We start from the raw sequence: 6,016 nt of genomic DNA, 5'->3' as shown, positions 1-6,016 counted from the left end.
TATAAAATCATAATGAATTAAATCGATTTTATTGATATTGAAAAATATCACGGTAGGTTTATTTTACTATTACGTGCATCATAGCAGACTACACACGCGTGACGGCGGCAAAAAACGATCAATCCATCATTCTAGTGAGTGGAAACTTTAGCAAAGACACAACACGATCCATGCAGTGTGCTATCATGTAACAATGATCTGCTTAATATTTTACTGTGGAAAAACAACAGTGGACTAAACTTTATAAACTTAAATATAAATTCTTGTTTACTTGTTTTTTTGTACACATGTTTAATTTGCACTTGATTATCTTTCAAGGAATCCAAGGAATCTGGAAAAGCTCACCTGTTGTTCAGTATCCAGGTATTTCTGTCTGAGTCACACTGGTTGAGGTTTTGGCTAAAGATGTCCTGGATCGATTTTAGGTCAGTGAATCAAACGAACAAATACCGGCTATGACACCCCTAATAAATCTACTTCTTTCCTCCATTTCTAGCAATGAATCAAACTCTTTTCTTTATCATATTCATGTATTTATAAGTCTTTCTATTTATGATTAATTATAGCATTCATTTATTAGCTCTAAAATAGATTTGATATATCTATGATTTGTAATTTTTGTCTTTTCTTACTTCGAAATTACTTGAAACAATAAATCAAATACATATTGCAAGAGGATCAGGAAAGCTTTCTTAATTAATTTCTGTGTTTAGCAGCTGAAGTTGTTTGATCACTAAGTGAAATGTCAGGGGAGGCTAGCCCCCCCCCCCCTCCCCCCGTCACCCACTCCCCCAGCCTTCCATTAATACAAGAGAAATGCTGAAACTTTAAATTATGTTTTTTCATCTTTATTGGATTGTCATTCTCTTAAAGTTTAGTGTCTGGTCGGTAAAAAATCCCACGCTCTTGAATGCGACTCGGTGAGCAAATCCTGCTGCCTTCATCAGATCTATCAAAGTAAATTTCATGTCAGCTGTTTGGTTTATGACCCCGCCTTCATTTATGGGATATTTTGAAAATTGATAGACTCTTTTTCTTTTTCTTTTTTTTTCCTGCAGTGATATGTGGTTTACTGCAGCAGCAGCATGCTTTATAGATGCAATAACATCTCAGTTTATAGTTTTCTCAGAAACTGCAGTCACGTGCGCGCTTGTTTGCTCTGTTTCCTTCAAACATCTGTACATTAAAGTGTCCTCATCTGATGGTGATGCTGCTGACTTTTTCAAAAATGTTCTTCTGACCTTTATGCAGTCACCTCAGGCTTGGTGGCATCATCTTCTCTGATGCTGCAAGAAAACTGTCTTTTTTTTTGTCTCAAGGTCTAATTACTGATTGCAGTCAAAGGGCCGCAGCTTCCCTGTCTGCGTCCTGATGCTGCCGCTTTAAGGGCACATGGGCTGCTGGGAAAGCAGTCGGGGTGGGGGGGGAGGGGGGCATGAAGCAGGGGGGACGGGCCCTGCAGGACCATTTGTGCTGAAGCTCATTTGCGCAGCGACACTTAATTGGCTACAACAATTAATTAATGTGTTGGAAAGTTGGCACAAAAAGTTCATTTAAGAGGGTTTTAATAAGCAATTAGAGGAAAAGCAGCGAAGAGGGGGGAATTAGGGGAGAGGAAAGAGAGGATCGGGGATGGAGGGAGCTTCGTGGCCACTGCAGGAGTCAACGCCCCGCACTGAAGCGGGGTGCGGCGCGCGGCCTTTCACCCTGACCGCAGGAGTCGCGCCTGCTTCACATCTCTGCGAAACTCTCTTTTTGTGCGGGCCCAGAACGTGTGACGCCCCCGGATTGTACACAGCATCCGTGGCCCATGCGGGCCCCTCCCTGCTCTGCCTCCTCTTGTCCTGGCGCCCAATGTAAAATATCGCATGACTAATGAGAAGAGCAGGTTGGAATCCTGGGGAAGATGTCCTTGGAAGACGAATGCATTTTCAGCAGAATAATTAACTTAATTAACAAATTCACATGCATATTCATCAGCCTATTAATGTCTGCTCCGTGCTGCTTGATGAGCAATGTAATAATAACCGTTTCATTTGCATATTTGCGTTCACAGTCACACCCTTCTCCAAATAATTAAGAAAAGGCGCAGAGTAGGGAACTCGGAAAAGGACCGAGCCCTCTGTTTCATGCTGGTCCTTTTTGCGCAAACTCAACGCGCACCCATCTGTCCGTTAAGTGCGCTTCCCCCTCTTTTTTTAAATCTATTTATTTTGTTCCTTGCTGCAACTAAAAACCGAGTGTGACGCGCTCCCTTTGCGCCGCTGCCTTCACCTCCAGCCTTCTCCCTGCTTCCTCCTGCGCGCTCCTTCTCTCCTTCCTGTTTTTGCGCGACTCTTATTAATTAATCTCCATCAAACTGGTCCGTAATTAATTTATTTTTCTCTCTCTCTGCGTTTGAAGTTGTCTGCCTATCAGTTTCTAGAGTGGGTTTGTTTTTTGTTTTCTGCTGGAGAACGCGAATAATCTGCGAGTCATTTCCTGGTTGGGAGCTGAGAAAGCAGCCAGAAGGAGACTGAAAAAAAAAAAGAATAAAACAAATAAATCATGAATGTTTGTGTCTTTTTGCTTCCTTGATTTCTGTTTGTGTGTTTAATTTCAGCTGAGATTTGTTTTGTACCTCTCAGCTGCTGTCAGGTTTGAAATTGATTTGGAAGTGTGTGTTTTTATTTTTTGTTGCGCTATACATTTGACCAAACAAATGGAGAAATTGCATGATGGGTTGCTGCTCTGTTGGATTTGTGACCCCCCCTTACAAGTGTGTGTGTTGTGCTCAGACAGCAGCAGTTTGGAGTCAGGATAAAAAGTAGGGAAAGATGCCAAATGAGTCCCCAGAGGAGGATAGGGGAGACAGAGAGAAAAGGGTTTTAAAGGATGCAGCCACACAAAGAGAACTAGTCTTTTACAAATAATAGGCACATATTATATAGCGAGGGTTCACTTAAAGTCCCTGTTTTTCTTTAAAAACTTTTTGTCTCCAAGCTCAAATGAATCCACCTTTGGGTTTGACCAGAAACAATAAGGAATCAGAATGTCCTCTCCATCCCTGACAGAGAGAGATGCAGAAAAACACGAACAGCTTGAGACAGATCTCTCACCTTTTTGTCTCTCTGTCCACTCTCCTCCTCTCTGTCTCTCCCTTTTTTTTTGTTCTCTCCCAGCCTGCTGAGGTGACACCCTGTGTGCAGTGTGACACTGAGCTGTCACCTCCCACTCCCTGCATCGCACCTCTGCCCCCTGCTGGCCTGACGCCGACACGGCACCCAGCCGGGCCTCTTTGGTCCTCCTTTGGCAGCTCAGAGCATCCCTTCATTCCCCTCGCTCATCAATCCTGTCTGTGTGTTCAGAGGTTATGCTCACTTTCTCACCTTTTGTCTCACTTTCTTCTAGTCTGGATTTTCTCAATTCTTCCCACAGATGGATCATTAGTTCCTAATAGCTTTGACTTCTGACCCGAACTAACTAGCTGGATCAGTTTAACCTCCTCCTCCTCTTCACTGAAATAAAAGCCAACAGGCGGAAAAAAGTAATATTCTGAATAACGATATCTTTTTTAAAGATCAATGTGACTTTAACTGCTAAATGAAACCAATTAAGGTAATTGAAAGCGGTATAATTTTTTTATTAACCCTTTTCCACTCATTAACGCATTCCTTAAGCTTATTAATCTGCAGGTGGGGTGTCTGAATGTCAGCCAAAGTGAAAACGAAATGTTAAGCTTTCATATTTCCTGGAAAACATGTTTTATTTATACCTCTAATTTAATAATTTCAAGAAGTTGCACACATTTTTAGTCTCAGAAAATCTAAAAATCTTTAATAAACACCTTTCTTTGGCTTCAGTTGCATGGGTTTAATGAATATCTTAGAGTTTGGTGTTATTAAAAAGTTAAAATCCCATCAGTTGTTGCAAATCTGACACCTCCCCAGGGGAATCGGTGAGCTGCACGTTGTGGTTCACATCCCCCAATCCTACCATTAGGTTATAAGCAGGGAGAAACTCGGTCCCTTGTTAGTCTTCAGTAAGACCACATTGTGAACTAGAACCCATGTCCTCCCCGTCTTTAATTTTTGATGTTTTCAACATGTTCTCAGTACTGGGAGTCTATAGACAATGTATGTGCAGTGTAGGAGGTGTCCTAACTGAATACTTTTTAAGTTTATTATATATAGATGGTATGTAATAGGTAAACTTCAAGTATACAACCTAGACTATACTTTTATTTTAGTTGCCTGGCCATGAAGCAGAGGTAGAGACGTTGACCTCTGATCAGAAGATCGCAGGTTTGATTGCCGCCCTGCCGATCCATGTGTCAAAGTGTCCTTGGGCAAGACATTGAACCCTACATTCCTCCTGGTGGTTATAGGTTGGTACCAGTGTAAGGCAGCAGAGCTATCATCAGAGTGTGTTTGTGTGTGTGAATGGGACTGTGACTGTAAAGCGCTTTGGGGCCCTCTAAGCCTATATGTTCACACAGTGCATGTGATGTGCGTTCAAGCAGGTGCATTTTGCCTATTTTATTCACATTGTACTGTCGCTACCCGATACTAGTGCATGTCTGCCGCCTACAGTTGGAAGAGGCTTAAAGCGGTAGAATTTTTGTGAATCTTGCTCCAGGTTTTTTCTTTCACAGCTCCATTCAGATATAAAATTCCATCATAAAATCAGGCACAAACCGCAATCATTCCTTTCTCCTTCATGATGATTTTTCAAACTGTTGGCACTTCAGAGAGTTAAAAGGGGCGCCATCCACATATTGGTCAACGTTCGACCTGGTTTAACTTTCAACGCTCGTGCAGTGGCTGCACGTTTCATATGTAGAGCCAAAAAACATTCCTAAAAATGGAAGCCTGAAACATACATTTATGCATGTTAACCTGGACTTTTCATTGTACGTTGTTGCTTGAACGCTCATTGCAGAGGCCGGTGTGAACTTGGCTTGAGAAGGTAGTAAACTGCCATTCAAGTCTGCACCATTTAATAAATTATATACTACTTAGGGTATTTTTCTGTTAAACAACTACAGACATGGTTGATGTAATTTTTAGAAAGCCAGCTTAGCTGTTCTTCAGACTTGAGGACGTAAATATATTTGTTCTTGGCAGAAATCTTTCCAAATGTAAAGTTACCACCACAGGTCTCGTCTTGACGCATGCGCCCAGAAATCCTCAGACCCAGTTTCTGACTGAAGGGAAACGTCTCACAGCTGAATTTCGCTGTGACTCTGTGGCTTGCCTGTCATGCTCAGCTGCCTGATTTATGGGCCTGCTTCTAGAGCTGCAAGTCTCTTAACCTTCTGAGTCACTGGGTGCGCGTGTCCTGCCAGGCCGACCAGTGGCGAGCGGGCACGGTGCGATTGAGATATTGAGCATTAGTTGGTGTCAGGAGTAAATTAGAGGCCAGATCTGTTTTCTAATCAGAGCACAAGCACTGTGTTAGAGGAATTAGGGCGACAGCTGCTGGGAGCTTTTTATTCCTCCCTCTCTCAGCCAGAGACGGGCAGAGCCCAGCTCAGGGACCACCTCTTTACCGCAGCCACCTGTCAACCCCGGTGTGCGCACGTGCGTGTGCGCACACCCCCCCCCCTTCCCTACACTTGACACGCACGCTCACATACGTGAGAGCACACATCCGGCATCACACATGCTTGCACACAAACCCGCCGTCTGCTGATCTGACCTCCCTCCATCTCTGAAATTAATGACAGTGCGGGATCTGCGTGTGCACAACGGCGCGTGGAGTGTTTATGTTTTCCGACAAGTGTGAAAGGCCCATATGAGATATCATATTTAGATAAGGTGGAGCGGCGGGCGGCTTTTGATACGTCTGTTTACTATTAATCGCAGCAGAGGCCCAAATGCATTTGCAGTGATGCAAAGATTTGACAAAAGAGTCACACGTGGAGGCATTCAAACTGTTTAAGGATGCAGAGGGGGAAAACGGGAGTGAAGAGGAGCACCGTGACATTTTGGAGCAAATCCAAATGTTTTTAATTGCAGCTCATGATAAGTGATGT

The sequence above is a fragment of the Oryzias latipes genome, chromosome 8 (genome assembly GCF_002234675.1).
Source record: "Oryzias latipes chromosome 8, ASM223467v1".
NCBI lineage: Eukaryota > Metazoa > Chordata > Actinopteri > Beloniformes > Adrianichthyidae > Oryzias > Oryzias latipes.
The sequence above is the reverse complement of the archived record's forward strand: the minus strand, read 5'-3'. Positions refer to the sequence as shown.